Source organism: Pongo abelii, chromosome 7 (assembly GCF_028885655.2).
Source record: "Pongo abelii isolate AG06213 chromosome 7, NHGRI_mPonAbe1-v2.0_pri, whole genome shotgun sequence".
Lineage (NCBI taxonomy): Eukaryota > Metazoa > Chordata > Mammalia > Primates > Hominidae > Pongo > Pongo abelii.
The window spans coordinates 11,038,546-11,054,757 of NC_071992.2; the positions used below are offsets into that span (position 1 = coordinate 11,038,546).

The following is a 16,212-nucleotide window of genomic DNA, read 5'->3' on the forward strand; positions in this document are numbered from 1 at the left end:
CACAGTGTCTGTAAGACATCCATTGCTCCAGAGAGGCATGGATTTCCTGGATCTGGAGTCTGAGAATCATCCTCTCCAGGCTTCTTCTATGGAGGTCCCAGGTGGAATGCGAACAGCTTAGCATCATCTCAGCAATAAATGCCACCATGAGTTTCCAACCTCCGTTTCTTATGCAGCTTTCAGCACAAGCCACGGCAATGTACCCATGCCAAGAAAGAATGCCCACATCTGACTCAGGAAATCAGATTCTCTCAGCCTCTCAAGCACTGTGAGATCCAAACACACAGCTCTTGGACTGACTATCTGGATACAGGGGAAGTTCCCAAAATACAGTTACGCATTGCTTAACTACGGGGATCTGTTCTGAAAAATGCGTCATTAGGTGATTTTGTTGTTGCGCGAACATCGTATACAAAACTTAGATGGTAGAGCCTACTCCACACCTAGGCTCTGTGGCATAGCCGGTTGCTTCTACGCTACACGTCTATACAGCCTGTGACTGTACTAAATACTGTAGGCAATAGTAACACAGTGGTGAGTATTTGTGTCTCTAAACATAGAACAGGTACAGGCAAAATACAGTGTCTTCATCTTATGAGACCACCATCATATATGCAGTCTGTCATTGACCGAAATCTTGTTATATGCCCCATGACTGTGTCTAGGTTCATGGCTCTCAATTTTATTAAAATTACTTTCTCTTTTGAGAAACAACACCACCATGCTCTCCTTTTTGAGATTTCAAAATGAATATCGGGCATAAAAGTAAATCAAAGAAGTTGTCATGTAAGATGTGTCTTTTTGAAGTACAAGGACCCCCTGGTGGTTCTGACATTGAGAATTGAGTGCACCCTGTAAGAAATGTTGTGTGTTCCTCAGCTTCAACTCACCTAAAAATTAGGGCTTTGTAATTTAATTCTGATAATCCTGTGATGTGCTATTATCAGTGAATGAAGAAATAAGACTGAGAGGGTATAATTAACCTACCTGAGATAGATAAGGCTGCTCGTATACAGTGGGGTCAAACTATTGTCATCTCAGGAAGGCACACAGTGACTTGCTCACATTGCCAGGGCTGAACCTTGCACCAGAGCCCTATGGTTGACAAGGCCAGCCATCTAACCACTACACTGTAGGACGGGACCGCTCAGATGTGGCTGCTTTTTCTGCCTTCTATGTCCGAGTCCTTTCCACTTCCTCTATCCACAACACACTGAGAGAGAAACTTAAAGTATCCTTCCTAGATATTTGGGTGATTCCAAATATTTTGGGGTTCACAGACCCCTTTGGGAATCTGATAAAAACTGTAAGTACCCACCTACACAAAACTTGCTTACAAGTTCAGGGAGCTGAGAGCACCAGGAAACCCATAGGAGTCCACGGACTCAATGCTCAGAACCCACTTCATTCGTTAAGCACAGAACCTCAAATGCCCTTATAGACACCACATGGCATTGTGCGTTTCACACATACACAAACCTTTCCTGCACTTGAACGACCTGAGCATGGGAGCCTCCTTACATTTTGCATCCCAGGTGTGTCTTGTTTGCCTCCCACTGGTCCAGGTTCAGCATCCTAGGTACCAAAGTGTGCAAAAACGCCAGCAGCGAGTGGTGATGAGAAGGAACGTGAGAAAACTTCCTTGAATACAATGTGGGAAGCACCAGCGCTTTGATGAAGGGGTTGCACAAGCCCCACAGTGGACAAGGAGGAGCCTCGTCTATATCTTAGGCTCTGGACCCCTATTCCGTGGTTCTGTTCAGTTCTCATGTCTGTGCTTGGGGGTGGGTGCAACTGCTCCCACTTCACACTCCCAGCTGGCAGGTGCAGAGCCAGACCGACCTGGCTGGCAGGAAGCCCCAATGCTTTCCTCTATACCACACTGTCTTGCAGGAAGTGGAATGTGCCAGAGGCCTCAGATGCCTCTTCTGTTTCTTCCAAGGGTCCTGTCAAAACCCCAGCATGCTGATGGCACTGGGGTGCACCACGGTTAGGGATGATCATTCAATTATCTTTGCTTTTCCTCTTTCAAGCTTTCATCCTCATGTCTTAACCTGGATTTTCATTCAAGGTTTTGCCCTTGTGTCTTTAACTCAAGAACCACTTTACCAGATACCCCTGGTGGGCCAGGCACTGTGCTGGGTGCTGGGACCTGGAGGCACATGTAGGGCCTGTCCTTGTCCTCAGGAGCTTTGGTCCAGAGAAACTGGCAGGCCTGCAAACCAGAACCCTGGGTGTGTGCTGGTGGTTGCTGGGGACTCACAAATGGGCTTGGGCACTGTGACTGGGAGGAGACATTCGCACCTGCCCTGGACATCAGAGCAAATGAAAGTTGCCTAGGTGGGAAGGTGGGGAAGGGATTCAGGCAAGCAGGAGCATGCCAGGGAACATTCCACAAATGTGAGGGCTGCTGTGGGGTAGCAGCAGGCTGGCAGTGGGGTAGCAGATGTGACAGGAAAGCACTTCAGGCCCACATGTAATCACCACCTTTTAGCTGTGATTTTCCTGTAAGAGTTTTGTGATTGATCTCCATCTCAGTGTGTTGAGATTTCCATCTACGTGCTGTCTTCCTGCAGCTTCATCATTTTTTTCTTCCTCCTCACCTGCTTTGGAAGCTTTTCTCTAATCAGGCGCAGCATCATCTTTGAGCAGGGCTCACCTGCTCTGCTGGGCCTGCAAGAGGGGCCAGGTTTCTCTGTCTTGCTGTTACCTCTCTACACACGTGAACCCTGCAAGCCAGGATGCTGGCCACCAGTGGCCAGTCCCCAAGGCGGCAGACCCCAGGCTGCAGGTGGGCTCACAAGGTCAGAATCCTCACTCAAACAGGAGCTGGCCCTTTGAGTCCCCTCTCTACATCCTAGAGGCCACAGTTTACTCTCGAGGAAGGGCTGTCCAGCCCAGCTCACAGCCACTTGGCCGACCAGATTCTGTGAGGCTGGTTGAGCCCAGAGGACAGCAGATTCCTGGCTGTAATGCTGTACTCCCCCAGGGGCCTGGGTCCTCACTCCCTCCATTCCTGGCTTTCTGCTTCCTTCCTGGAGAGGAGTCAGGTCTGGGTAGCTGGGCCTGTGCTTGGGGTGCCAGAAGCCTGCACCAGTGCAGTGAGCTTGGCTGGGCAGATGAGGGTGTATTCAGTCCTGCAGCCCCTGCCACGGAGCAAAGGTTCAAAAATGCGTGCTGGGCCAGTCACAGTGACTCGTGCCTGCAATCCCAGCACTGCGGGAGGCCAAAGTGGGAGGATGGCTTGAAGCCAGGGGTTGGAGGCCAGCCTAGGCAAAAAAGCAAGACCCCATCTCTTCAAAAAATAAGATTAAAAAATTAGCCAGGCACAGTGGCGTACCTGTGGTCCCAGCTACTCAGGAGGCTGAGGTGGGAGGATCGCTTGAGCCCAGGAGGTCAGTGCTGCAGTGAGCTATGATCTCTTGCCACTGCACTCCAGCCTGAGCGACAGAGGAAGACCCCATATCTGAAAAACAAAAAACATAAACGAAAAACAACCCCCACAAAACCCATTGGAAAACAACAACAACAACATAATCATCCATGAGAAATACTATGAAGAGAGGCAAATACAGAGCTATTCTGGAATAAGGTAGGGGTTGGGAGAGAGAATGATGGATGGTCAAATATGCAAAATGCCTGCTATATTCCAGAATGTTCAAAGAGAAGGTGTGACTGCCAGGCCATGAATGCCAGTTTTCCCAAGAATGCTCAGGATTTGGCTACTTCTGCTCTGGGGAAGAATGAGTCTAATTTTTTTTAACTCTTTATTTTGCAATAATTTTAGATTTGGAGAAAAATTACAAGGATAGTACAGAGAATTTCCATATTTCTTTCACCAGCTTCTTCTAATGTGAACACCTTACGTAACCATGGTACATTTGCCAGAACTAAGGAGTAATTGTTACCATAATATTAGCGAGACCCCAGGCCTTGTTTAGATTTCACCTATTTTTCCACTAATGACCTTTGTGGTGTTGCTTTAGGATCCAATGCAGGATGCGAATTCTGGGTTTGGGTGTCCTGACCATCATGTCTCCTCTGATCTGTGACACTTTGCCTGTCTTTCTTTGTTTTTCATGACCTTGACATTTTTGAAGGTGAAATATGTTGTGGAATCTTCCCCAGTTTGGATTTGTCTGATGTTTTCTCATGATTTGACTGGAGTTATGAGTTGGCGGGAAGAACTGCACTGTCGTGGCAGTTCACAATAGCAGCCCAGCTTATTCCCGGTGATGCTAAGTTTGGTCCCTTGGTGAAGCTGGCATCTGCAGGTTTCTCCACTACGGAGCTACTATTTCTCCCTTTCCATACTCTTAGTCCAAGCCTCACTCAAGGTGAGGGGAATTAAGTCTCACTCTCCCAAGGGAGGAGGATGTGCACATATCACAGCAATTTCTTCTCTGTTACTGCAAACACACAATTCCTTAGTTTCTTGGTCATGTGGGTAGATAAGGGTGAACTTCATCCACCCACATTACCAGTTAAATGGAAACGTTGTCAAAACCTTACAATTTAAACAAATCCTTTCAAAATATGTGATCAACTATGCTTTCCTTTTCACAGTTGGTGTTTCCCGGCGAAATAGGTCTCTTAACCAAGATCATCATTACATCTATTCAGTTACCCCATTCCCAAATGCCTGAAAAAATGAAACAACTTCATTCAGAAACAAACAAAATAAAACGAAAGCAACAACCAGTCATTTGCCTTGAGCCAGACGCTCCCCGTTTGTGACCACTAACCTCCGTCAGCTCTGCGCAGTCAATATCACCTCCTATCAAGAGGCCGAGTAACTCGCCGGGAGCGCAGCAGTGGCCTGTGTGTGCCCGCTCAACCCCCTCTCTATATCCCACGTCCCTTCTCTCCTCTGTGGCACATTCACTGCCTTTTCCAAAAAGCAGAATCTACCCTGGATGGGTGAACTTTTATAAATTAAAAATTCTCAAAACTGGAAATGCACAAACCATGGAGAAATCTATTCATAGCTGAGGCAGTGATCCTATTCATGCCTCTTCCTCCGTCTGTGGCACCCACAGCAATGTTCTTGCCTGCTTGCCCCACTACAGGCCTTAGAGCACCATTTGCACAATTTAAAGGGAGACGATAAAGAACCCGGAAGATGCAGGGCCTCACCTTGGCAATGCTTCAGTGGTGTTTCACCATAGCTCTTCAGATCCTGCCACCCTTACAGTGGAGCAGGCTTCTAGCGACAATGAGCAACTTCCAACACCATCCTAAAGCAAAAGCCAGTCCCAGATGAATTCTTCTCATCTCAATCAGTTTTCATGGCTTGTGGCTTCCTGCCGGCAGCAGACAGAGGTGGCAGCACCCCCGGTCTGTGATCAGAGCCTCCCCAGTCCCCAGTGAGCAAGTGCAACAGGGGCCCCGCCCTCCAGCCAAGCCCTTCTGAAGCTCTTGTGGGCTCCCTGGGCTTGGGGGTGTCCCTCTGCTCCAGGAAAACTCGTGAGGAAGGACCATGAGCAGCTACCCTTTCCCTGGCCCTGGGCAACGTGGGTCACAATGCCCCTCTGTCACCAGAAAGTTTTCTCATGGGGTTTTGGTTTAACAGCACGGCTGGTATTTTTCCTGCACCAAGTCCGGCAGAGTTAGCAAACCTCCACGCTGACTCTACAAGGTAATTTGCCCTGCCATGTGGACAAAGGCTGCAGAACTCATGGAGAGGGCTTGGGCTCTGCCACGTGCCATCTGTGTGCACCAGGGCAGCCATTCTTTCAGCCTCGCTGGTTTTGTTTTGTCTTTAAATGATGCTAATAATAGCTAGCTCACAGGATACTATCAACATTAAATGGTAGGTATGAATGGTGGGCATAGAACCGGTGCTTGGTAAAAGCTAATATCCTATGTGTTTTATAGTACCCTCGCCAGTTGACTTGGATCTCAGAGGCTCTTTGATGGTGGAAATTTACTTGGCTATGAAAACTCAGAGGAGTAGAGAACAAGAATAATGGAGGTAACAGGAGAAGGATCCCAACATCTAGAGTGGTGAGTGGTGTCTGGAGTGGTGGGTGGCATCCTGTACACAGCAGTCAAAGGACCAATGGGACCAAGAAGGCTTCTGTGATGACCTCAGAGTCCTGCTGGTCCAGCCAGACACAGTGAGCCACTGGTCAGCTGGCTCCTTTCCACTAGTGTCTTGATGTTGGCTTATAAGAGGAAGCCACTCGGTGGGCTCTCTCTTCTCCCTTCATAGTCTTAGATCCTTGAGAGCGGGTGTGGGAGGCAGACAGGGCAGCTTCTACTCCACAGTCCAGAATGTCAGCTTTCTCAAGGAGTTCATTTCCTTGGATTGGACTAAGATAATACTGAGCTATGAGTTGCAGGTTTGACAGGTGTTCATGTCAATAGAGGCAGCAACGCAGAGTTCTGGGGTTTTAAGACACTATGGAAATAATCTGTTTCACTTCCCCAGGGGGTTTTGTGAGAATAAATGGATTCATGCATAAAAAGCATCTATTACAGTATTTAGCACATAATAAACTCCAAATACCTGGAAGCTGATGTGAATGTGGCTAATTGCTTTAAGTCCCAAAGCTGATCTTCTCTACGTGGTAGCAAAGGGCTCACAACAATGTCCAGAACCCTGGGCCTGCTCAGTCCATGGCAGCTGTCCAGAACCCTGGGCCTGCTCAGTCCATGGCAGCTCCTGTTAATTTACTCTTACATTCACCTCCTGATACCTACTACATGGACCCAAACATGAAACATGAGTTCCAAACTCTGCGAGCTTCTGATTTAAAAAGTGACTGATTTGAGATGAGATAACTTAGTCTTCCTATTTCAATTCAATTAATGCAGCACTGTTTTTCTGAACACCTGCTCTGTGGTAAGCACCTGCTGGAGGCTGGGGATACCAACGTAGCTGCACTCCATCCTCCCCTGAGGGTCTCAGCCTAAGGAGCTTGGGGAAGGGGCCTGATAAGCAGATCACTGCAGTGGAGCATAGTAGATGTAGCCACAGAGGCCTCAATGGGGCACAGTGCTAGACCAGAGGCGGGGGCAATAATTCTATCAGGGGTCACTGGGGGAAGCTGCCAAGGGGAAGGCTTTGAACATGATTCGTGACTGAGACTCCTAGAGACTCTCAGAGACAATCCCTGGGCTGAGTCTTTTACTGAACCAGGATGTTGTGATGCTGCCTGAACTGCCTCTAACATTTTGTCAATAGGACCTAAATAGATGACTTTTGGACAACTTTTATATACTTGAACTTGAGGGTATAGAGAATGTAGTGGAGAGCAGGAAACCCAGTTTCCTATGAAGAACGTGTATTTTCTGTCTACCCAAGGTTAGAGTGGGAGGGGATGTGAGAGTTTGCAGGGAGGTGTGCTGGCCCTTATGTGATCTGTGATAAAACATCACCTTTCTGTCCACCCCAACAGACAGAGGTTGGAAAATAACAATACCAGACACACACACACATGATTCCAGCAGCCACTCAGAAAGAAAATAAGGAAATGACTTTGCTCATGGGTTCCAGATGTCTGAGCAGAAGTGAAAGTTAATTTCAGCCATTTTCACCCTCACAGTCACGGGCCCATGAGAAAGGCGGAAGAGAGGTGGGGAAAGGACCCCGGGGAGAAGATGGGAACAGTGACACTTGTTAGGGGAGGCTTGGGGAGTCTTTTGTTAGAAAATCTCAAAGAGGTTTTCTCAAGGCTGGACTGAGACTAGACCCCAGCTCTGAAACACCCAGTTCAGCGTTCAGCATCACTGGTTCTCCCGTTTATTTTTGTACATTTGAGGTGACTTATGCAAAATTCAGCTCTCCTTCCATGTGCCTTCACCAGCCTCCTAATATCAGTACATCTCTGATCAAAATCAAAAGCTGTAGGCAATAAAGTATTTAAGTGGAAGAAACATGAAACCAATCCAGTCCAAGATTCACCTCAGAAGAGTCTAAGAAGTTGGCCAATTTCTTTTTGAAGAGAACAAGTATAAAACTAGACAAAATTGTCTAAAACAACAATTTCTGGGTACTAGAAAATGACCAAAAGCAGACAATGATCTGATAAGTGTTTAATCTTAAAAGGCTGCTCCTGCCTCAGAATGGCCATGAGCCTACGGACATCCTGCCTGAAGCTCCCCAGCCCCTGGCCTAAGTGAGGAAAAGCACAGCTTACCTAATGGGAATGGTGGGCTTGGTTTGAGGGCTGTCATTGAAAACCAGTAGCTAGGTGGGGGGCGGTGGCTTATGCCTGCAATCACAACACTTTAGGAGGCTGGGGCGGGGGGGCAGATCACTTGAGGTCAGGAGTTCAAGACCAGCCTGGACAACATGGTGAAACCCCATCTCTAATAAAAATGCAAAAATTATTTGGGCATGGTGGTGGGCACCTGTAGTCCTAGCTACTTGGGAGGCTGAGGCACAGGAACTTCTTGAACCCGGGAGGCAGAGGTTGCAGTGAGCTGAGATCGCACCACTGCAATCCAGCCTGGGTGACAGAGCGAGACTCCACCTCAAAAATAAATTAAATAAATAAATAGATAAAAAGAAAACCAGCAGCTATACCAGCAGAAGTTGGCAGATTTGGTCTGGGATGGGGGAGATGAGAATCTGCAGTTTTATGGGTTAAAGTTCATGGGATCAGTTCTAGGGAGAAAATAAAAATCTGCAGCTTTACTGGCTTGAGATTATAGCTTCTGTTCATGGTAGACAGGAGATCAGCCAGAATTGTGACGAGAACTTGGAAGTAAGCAAGCCGTGAGAGGGCTGAGACAATAAACTCCCTGTGCATCTCTGACTGGGGAAGAAATACAAAAACTGGGCAGCAAAAAGTAAGAGCCAAGGGAGACCTGACGATGCACAAAAAATTTTTTGTTTAGTTTAAAATTATTTGTTTTTATGTATTTAGGGGGTACAAGTGCATGTTTCTTACATGCATATATTGCATAGCAGCGAAGTCTGGGCTTTTAGTGTGCCCATCATCTAAATGGTAAACATTGTACCCAATAGGTAGCTGTTTTTTCCTTCTTTGAGACAGGGTCTCACTCTGTCCCCCAAGCTGGAGTGCCATAGTGTGGTCACAGCTCATTACAGCCTTGACCTCCTGGACTCAAGTGATCCTGTCATCTCAGCCTCCAAATAGCTGGGACCTCAGGCATGTGCCACCATACCCAGCTAGTGTTTTGTATTTTTTTGTAGAGACAGGGTTTTGCCATGTTGTTCCAATAGGTACTTTTTCAACCCTCACCCCCGTCTCACCCTCCCACCTTGCGTGAGGACTTGTACATGTGAATGTGTTTCTCCAGCCATACACAGCTCTGGCAGCAGAGGGTGGGAGACTTAGTTGTTCAAGGTATCTGAGCATACCTTCTGTTCAAATAATTGTCTTATCATCATATAATACAGGAATAGAGGACACCTTTAGGGAGCCAGACTGAAAAATAAAGAAAAATATTATAATAAAAACTGCACTGTAGTATCAGTGTCTGCACACCACAGAGGAGATTAATTCTGCAATTTAAGTCCAGAGAAGTTACTAAAACAGAAAACCAACAACTTTTAGGAAAGTGAATGGAATCTAGAATCACTGCAATGTCTAGTTTTCAAACAGAAATTGCTAGACATGCAATGAAACAGGAAAGCATGACCAGAAAAACAAAAACAGACAGTAGATTAAGACATGACTTCAAAGCCGTTGTTATAGCTATGCTCATGGAATTAAAGAAAAATGTTCAAAGAATTAAAGAAAATTATGTTAATAGAGAACCAACAGATACTTTCAACAGATAAATGGAAATTATAAAAAAAGAATCACATGGGATTTCTACAGCTGAAAATTACAAAAATTCACTACATGGGTTCAAGAGCAGATCTGAGATGGCAGAAGAAAGAAGCTGTACATTTGAAGATAGAGCAGAAGTTATGCAATCCAAAGAACAGAGAACAAAAAATTAAGAAAAATGATCAGAGCCTTAGAGACCTGTCAGACAATATAAAGTGTTCGAACACAAATGTAATAGAAGTCCCAAAAGGAGAGGAAAGAGAGACACAGAACAATTATTACAAAAAAAAAAAGTTGAAAAGTCTGTATGTGAGTAAATACCATTAACTTACAGAGTCAAGAAGCTGAATAAACCCAAGGTAAAAAAAAAAAAAAAGAAAAAAAACTTAAAGAGAATCATACTTAGACATCATAGTCAAAATGCCAGAAGCCAAACAAAGGAGATAACATTGCAAGCAGTAAGAGAAAGAGAGAAACAGAGATATATCACATTCAAGACAATGTGATTGATGGTTGATTTCTCATCAGAAATAATGATGACTGGAAGGTGGTGGAATGACATGTTTAAAGTGCTGAAAGAACAATAAAAACAAGAACAAGGACTTTCACCTACAAATTTACTCTCTGATAAAACTACCCTTCAAAAATTGAGGTGAAATAAATATTTTCACAGATAAACAAAACAGGGAATTTAGTTTTGTTGGACTTACACTGTAAGAAAAATTAAAGGCAGTCCTTTAAAATGAAAGAAAATAATATCAGATAGCAACCCAGTTCACAGAAAGAAAAGAAGAGCACTGGGAATGGTAAGCATGTAGGTAAAGTGAAAATATATAATATAATATAATAATAAAAGTATAAAATGTGTGTGTATACATTATTTTTTCTTCTCTTAACTTTATAACACACACACAATTATTTAAATCAGAAATTATAATGCCATACTGTGGGTTTATAACACAGTATGGCATTATGTGTATAAATACAATATACATGACAATAACAGCACAGAGGAGGGAGGGTAAGAAATGAAGCTATAATTATGCAGTTTCTATTTTTCACCGAAAAAAGTAAATCAGTATGAATTTAAAGTAGATTATGATAAATTGAAGATGTATATTGTAATCCCTGCAGCAACTACTAAGGAAAAAAGAAACAGAGTTAAAAAATAGACAGAATAATTTAAATGCTATACTAAAAATATTTTAATATAAAAGTAGTTGGCCAAGCACAGTGGCTTACACATGTAATCCCAGCACTTTGGGAGGCTAACGTGGGAGGATTGCTTGAGCCAGGAGTGCAAGACCAGCCTGGGCAATACAGCAAAACCCTGTCTCTACAAAAAATACAAAAATTAGTCGGGCATGGTGGCATGCACCTGTGGTCCTAGCTACTGAGGTGTCTGAGATGGAAAGATCATTTGAGCCCGGGAGGTAGAGGTTACAGTGAGCCATGATTGTGCCACTGCACTCCAGCCTGAGTGACAGAGTGAGACCCTGTCTCAAAAATAAATTAAAAAATAAAATAATAAAAGTTGTCAATTAAAGAATAAGAGGAACAAAAAAGACATGACAAGTAGAAAAAAATAACAAAATTCTAAATCTAAATCCAAACATAAAAAACTTTATTAAATTTAAAAGAATTACACACTCCAATCAAAATGCAAAGACTGTTAGACTGAAAAGAAAGCAAGACCCAATTCTATGCTGGCTACAAAAAATAAACTTTAAATTCAAAGACACAAACAGATTAAAAGTAAAAGGATCCAAAAAAACTACATACCATGTGAACAATAAATAGATTACAACTGGAGTGCCTATATGAATATCAGAAAAATAGACTTTAAGATAACACATATTACTGGGGAAAAAGGATGACTTCATAAGAAGAAAAGGGCAAGCAATAACCAGAGATGTCAAAAATATGTTCATGTACCTTTTTAAAAAGCCCTAAAATATGTGAGGCAAAATCTGACTCAATTAAAAGGTTCAATACACAATATACCAATTATAGTTGAAGATTTTGATACTTTTCTTTCAGTAATTGATATAACAAGTGGAGAGAAAGTCAGAAAGGATAAAAAAGAACTGAAGAACATTATCAAACAATTTGATTAAACTGACATATGTAAGCAATCCACCCAGAATATCCATTATTTTCAAGCTTACATAAAACATCACCAGGATAGACCCTATGTAAGCCACAGGGTCTTAAAGAAAGTCTCAATGACTATAAAAGGAATAAAATTAAACAAAGTATCTTCTCCAACCATAATGGAATTAAATTAGAAATCAATAACAGAAATAATTTTGTTAAATTTATTCGGTATAAATTTGTTTGGTGTAAATTAAACAACACACTTCTAAATAACCCCAAAGAAGAAATTAAATGAAAAGTTAAGAAGTGTATTGACCTGAATCAAAATGAAAGTGTAGCACATAAAATTTTATGGCAGCAGCTAAAAAATTAGAGGGAAATTTATAGCTATAAATATTAATATTAGAAAAAATACAAGGTTGGTCTACAATCACTGAAAAAGAAGAACAAGTGAAACACAATGTAAGTAAAAGGAAGTTAATAAATTAGAGCAGAAATCAATGAAATAGAAGACAAATAAAAAAAGAGATAATCAGTGAAACCAAAGATGGGCTTGATAAATCTAGCTATCAGCAAAGAAAAGAGAAGATTCTATTTTCATCACAGAATCTCCAGAAATTTCAGGAATTAGAAGTGAGGGTAAGTTTTTACTTCTCTCTCTCGTCTTCTGGAACTTACAGAATGTGTATTTGGTTCACTTGATGCTATACCATAAATCTCATAGGATTTCTTTATTTTTTAAAATTCTTTTTCATGCCTCTGACTGTAATTTCAAATTACTTGTCTTCAAGTTAACTGATTCTTCTGTGCAAGTCTGCTGTTGAAGCTCTCTACTGTGTTTTTCATTTCATTGATTGTATCCTGCAACTCCAGAATTTCTGCTTGGTTCTTTTTTTTTTTTTTTTTTTTTTAATTATTTCTACCTCCTGAACATATCCTTTTGTTCATGTACTCTTTTCCTGAGTTCAGGAACTCTATTTTCTTATAACTCACTGAGCTTCTTTAAAATGATATTTTGAATTATTTGTCAGGAAATTCATAGATCTCAATTTTGAGGGGGTTATTTACTAGACATTTATTGTTTTAATTTCTTGCTCTCATGTTTCCTTGATTTTTTGTGTGTCCTTTTTAGCCTTGCCTTGGTGCCTTCACATAAAGGAGTAGCCACCTCTTCCAGACTTTACAAACCAGCTTTGGTAGGAAAAGGCCTTTACCTATGGGTGGGCACAAGGGCACTGGCTGGAAAGGGTGTGAGCAGTGCTGGGTTTGGCACAAGGTCCAGGGATGCTGATTCTAAGGCATGCAGAGGTGCCATTTCTGGGTGCACATGGTGATGCCAGGTCTGGCCAGTGGGCACATGGCCACCATTAGTGATGGGTCTGATTGGCGGGTAAACATACAATGGGATGGGGTGCAAGAATGCACATGGTGGTGACTCCAGCCCTGGGGGAGGTATAGTGGTGACTCAGGTCCCAGGAAAGGAGCAGTGATGGCTCTGGCTCTGGAGGGGCACAGTGCTATGGACTTTGGGCAGTTCTGTCAGCTAGGTTGAGCATTGGCGAAGACTGTGTGGTACTCAGTGGCAAAGTCTGCGGGTGCCTGTTGCAGCAAGCAGTAAGGGCTGTTAGTGTCCTCAGTTGTAAAGGCTTCCAGGGTCCTCCTGCTATCCTTTTTTCCCATTGGAGGAAGTTGTGACCAAGGATGTACCTTTCGGCATCCGAGCTGTGCCAGCGTGGGATTGGGGTGATGCAAATGAAATGCTTCCAGCAGTTTTCTACGTGGCTGTCCTCTGTTATTGCAATCCACTGGGGTGTTGCAGCTTTCTAATTATACTTTGGAGTTCTCTCAGAGCCATTTTCATACATGGGTAGTTGTTAAATCATTGTTTTTATGGGTGAACAGGGGTGGGACTGCCTAGTCTGCGTTTTTGCTGATACCACTTCATCTCTATTTCATTTTCTAAAGTTGGTTTTGACCAACTAAGTTGATTTTCACTACCACTCAGGCATCAAGCCTCACAGAGCAAAAAACAAAAATAAACCCCCAAAAACTACTGGTGTGGAGTGTTCAGAAGGAACTTTTTTCAGCCTCAGAAGCAACTGAGTCCAGCAGGATGAGCACTTTACCATCATGCATCTCAAAGTTGAAATTTTAGTTTCATAAACTTACCAGCTGTGAGATTCCAGCTGTGTCAATTCACCACTGAGCCTCAGTTTTCCCATCTCCAAAACTGAGATTACAAGAGTTCTTAGAGTTCTTGTGAGAGCAGGCTGTAAGGTGGCTAGCCCTCAAAAGGCACTCAGAAAATGTTCATTGCCTTTTCTTTTAAATTAAAGGCAAGATGCCTGAATAGTGTGGATCTTTACATGTGGGTCCTCATGTGTCTCTGAAAAAGCTTAATGGTTAACACCTTGGAGTCTAGAGCAAGACTCCCCGGACTCGAACCCTGCCACAGACATTCAACAGCTCCAAGAATTGGAAAAGTTGCCCAACCCAGCTGTGGTTTGTTTCCTTGCCTTAAAATGGGGATAGTAATAATACCTATCTCTTTCTGAGGATTCAACAAGCTGAAGTATACAAAGCATTTAGAATAGTTTGTAACATACAAGACATTTACTGTCATCACTGTAGCCATGGTGACTGAACACATGAAATGAATGACAGTCAGGAGGGAACCAAGGCTCCTTTATTCTGAACTGAGGTAAAGGAGGGACTCAGAGGGACTCAGTGATTTCCCTTCCCTTCCCTTCCCTTCCCTTCCTTCCTCCCTCTCCCTCTCTTTTTCTTTCTCCCTTCCTTCCTTCCCTCCCTCCCTCTCCCTCTCTCTTTCTTTCTCCCTTCCTTCCTTCCCTCCCTCCCTCCTTCCCTCTCTCCCTTCCTTCCCTCCATCCCTCTCCCTCTCTTTTTCTTTCTCCCTTCCCTCCCTCCCTCCCTTCCTTCCTTCTTTCCTTCCTTCCCTCCTTCCTTCTTTCTTTCGTTCTCACTCTGTTGCCCAGGCTGGAGTGCAGTGGTATGATCATAGCTCATCACAGCCTCGACCTCCCAGGCTCAAGTGACCCTGTCACCTCAGTCTCCCAAGTAGCTGGGGCTACAGCTGCATGTCACTTTGCCTGGCTTCTTTTTAAAAACTTTTCATAGAGACAGGGTCTTGTCATGTTGCCCAGGCTGGAAACTCAGTTATTTCTAAAGTCCTCCTAAAGTCTGTATTCTGCACATCTCGAAATTCTGTGGATAGAGTTTGTTATGAAGGGCATTGTGTTTCCCTGAAATTCATATGTTGAAGGTCTGACCCTGGTACCTCAGATGTAGAGCCCTAAAGGGTGATTACATTAAAATGAGTTATTTCAGGAGGGCCTGTGTCCAACCTGACTGGTGTCCTTACAAGACGAGGAAGCACACAGAGACACCAGGGATGTGTGTGCACAGAGGAGAGACAGTGTAAGAACACAGGGGGAAAGACAGCTGTCTGCAAGTCAAGGAGAGAGGCCTCAGAAGGAATCAAACCAGCAGGCACTTTGATCTTGGACTTCCAGCCTCCAGAACTGTGAGACAATAACCTTCTTTTGTTTAAGCCACCCAGTCTTGTGGCATTTTGTTATGGCAGCCTGAGCAGACTGATACAGAGTTCCATGGACAGCCATAGGCTGAGTACTTTAAGCTGACTGCCTATTCTCTGAGACCGTAGACAAAATAGTTTGGAGCAATCTGTAGAAGACTGTGGATGCTGTTGTTTTTAGTTTTGCCTCAGTGTTTTGTTTGGTTGGTGTTTTTGTCTACCTTTCAAAATTCTCCGTCCCCCTTCCTCTGGTAAGAACAGTGCTCCCTGGTCACAGGAGACAGTAATGACCTGACGCTTGCTGATTATAATGCCCCACTTCTCTGATGACAGGCATTGCTCCATGGAGTGGTTTTGTGGCCCCAGCATGGCCCCCTACAGCCGTTTGGGGGATTGCCATGCAGAGAATACTCATAACAGCTAACACTGATTGCACTCTTACTATGACCACCTCCTGTTTTAATTTCTTTTCAGGTATTATCTCCTCTAGTTCTCAGACAACTCTGTGAGATACTGTAGTTTCTTTTACTGTTCTCTGAGATGTTAAGTGACTTGTCCAAAATCACAAGGTTAGTAAAAGGGTGAGCCAGGGCAGCAAGCCAGAGAGCCCCACCTCACGGCCCAAGCCCTCGGTGGAGGTCAGTAAGCTCTGGCTGCTGGTGGGTGTTTTCCCGACGACACGGAGAAGTCCTGTGTGTAGTCATGGACAGATGCTGAGTGGTTCAGGGTGACAGCACTGGGAGAACGAGGCAACAGATCCATCCTATTTGATCGTGCCCTCCACAGAGTGATGCTGATGTCCTTTACTCT

The 16,212-nt window shown here is 43.9% G+C and overlaps 1 protein-coding gene across 1 annotated transcript in view; it reads right to left on the reverse strand.

Moving 5' to 3' along the window:
* BLK (BLK proto-oncogene, Src family tyrosine kinase) overlaps positions 1 to 5,312 on the reverse strand; it is a 72,494-nt gene extending 67,182 nt beyond the window's left edge. Inside the window, exon 1 of the mRNA XM_002818802.4 lies at positions 5,137 to 5,312. The gene's annotated coding sequence lies outside the window, so the exon portion shown is untranslated. The remainder of the gene's footprint in view (positions 1 to 5,136) is intronic.
* Between the last annotated feature and the right edge of the window lie 10,900 nt (positions 5,313 to 16,212).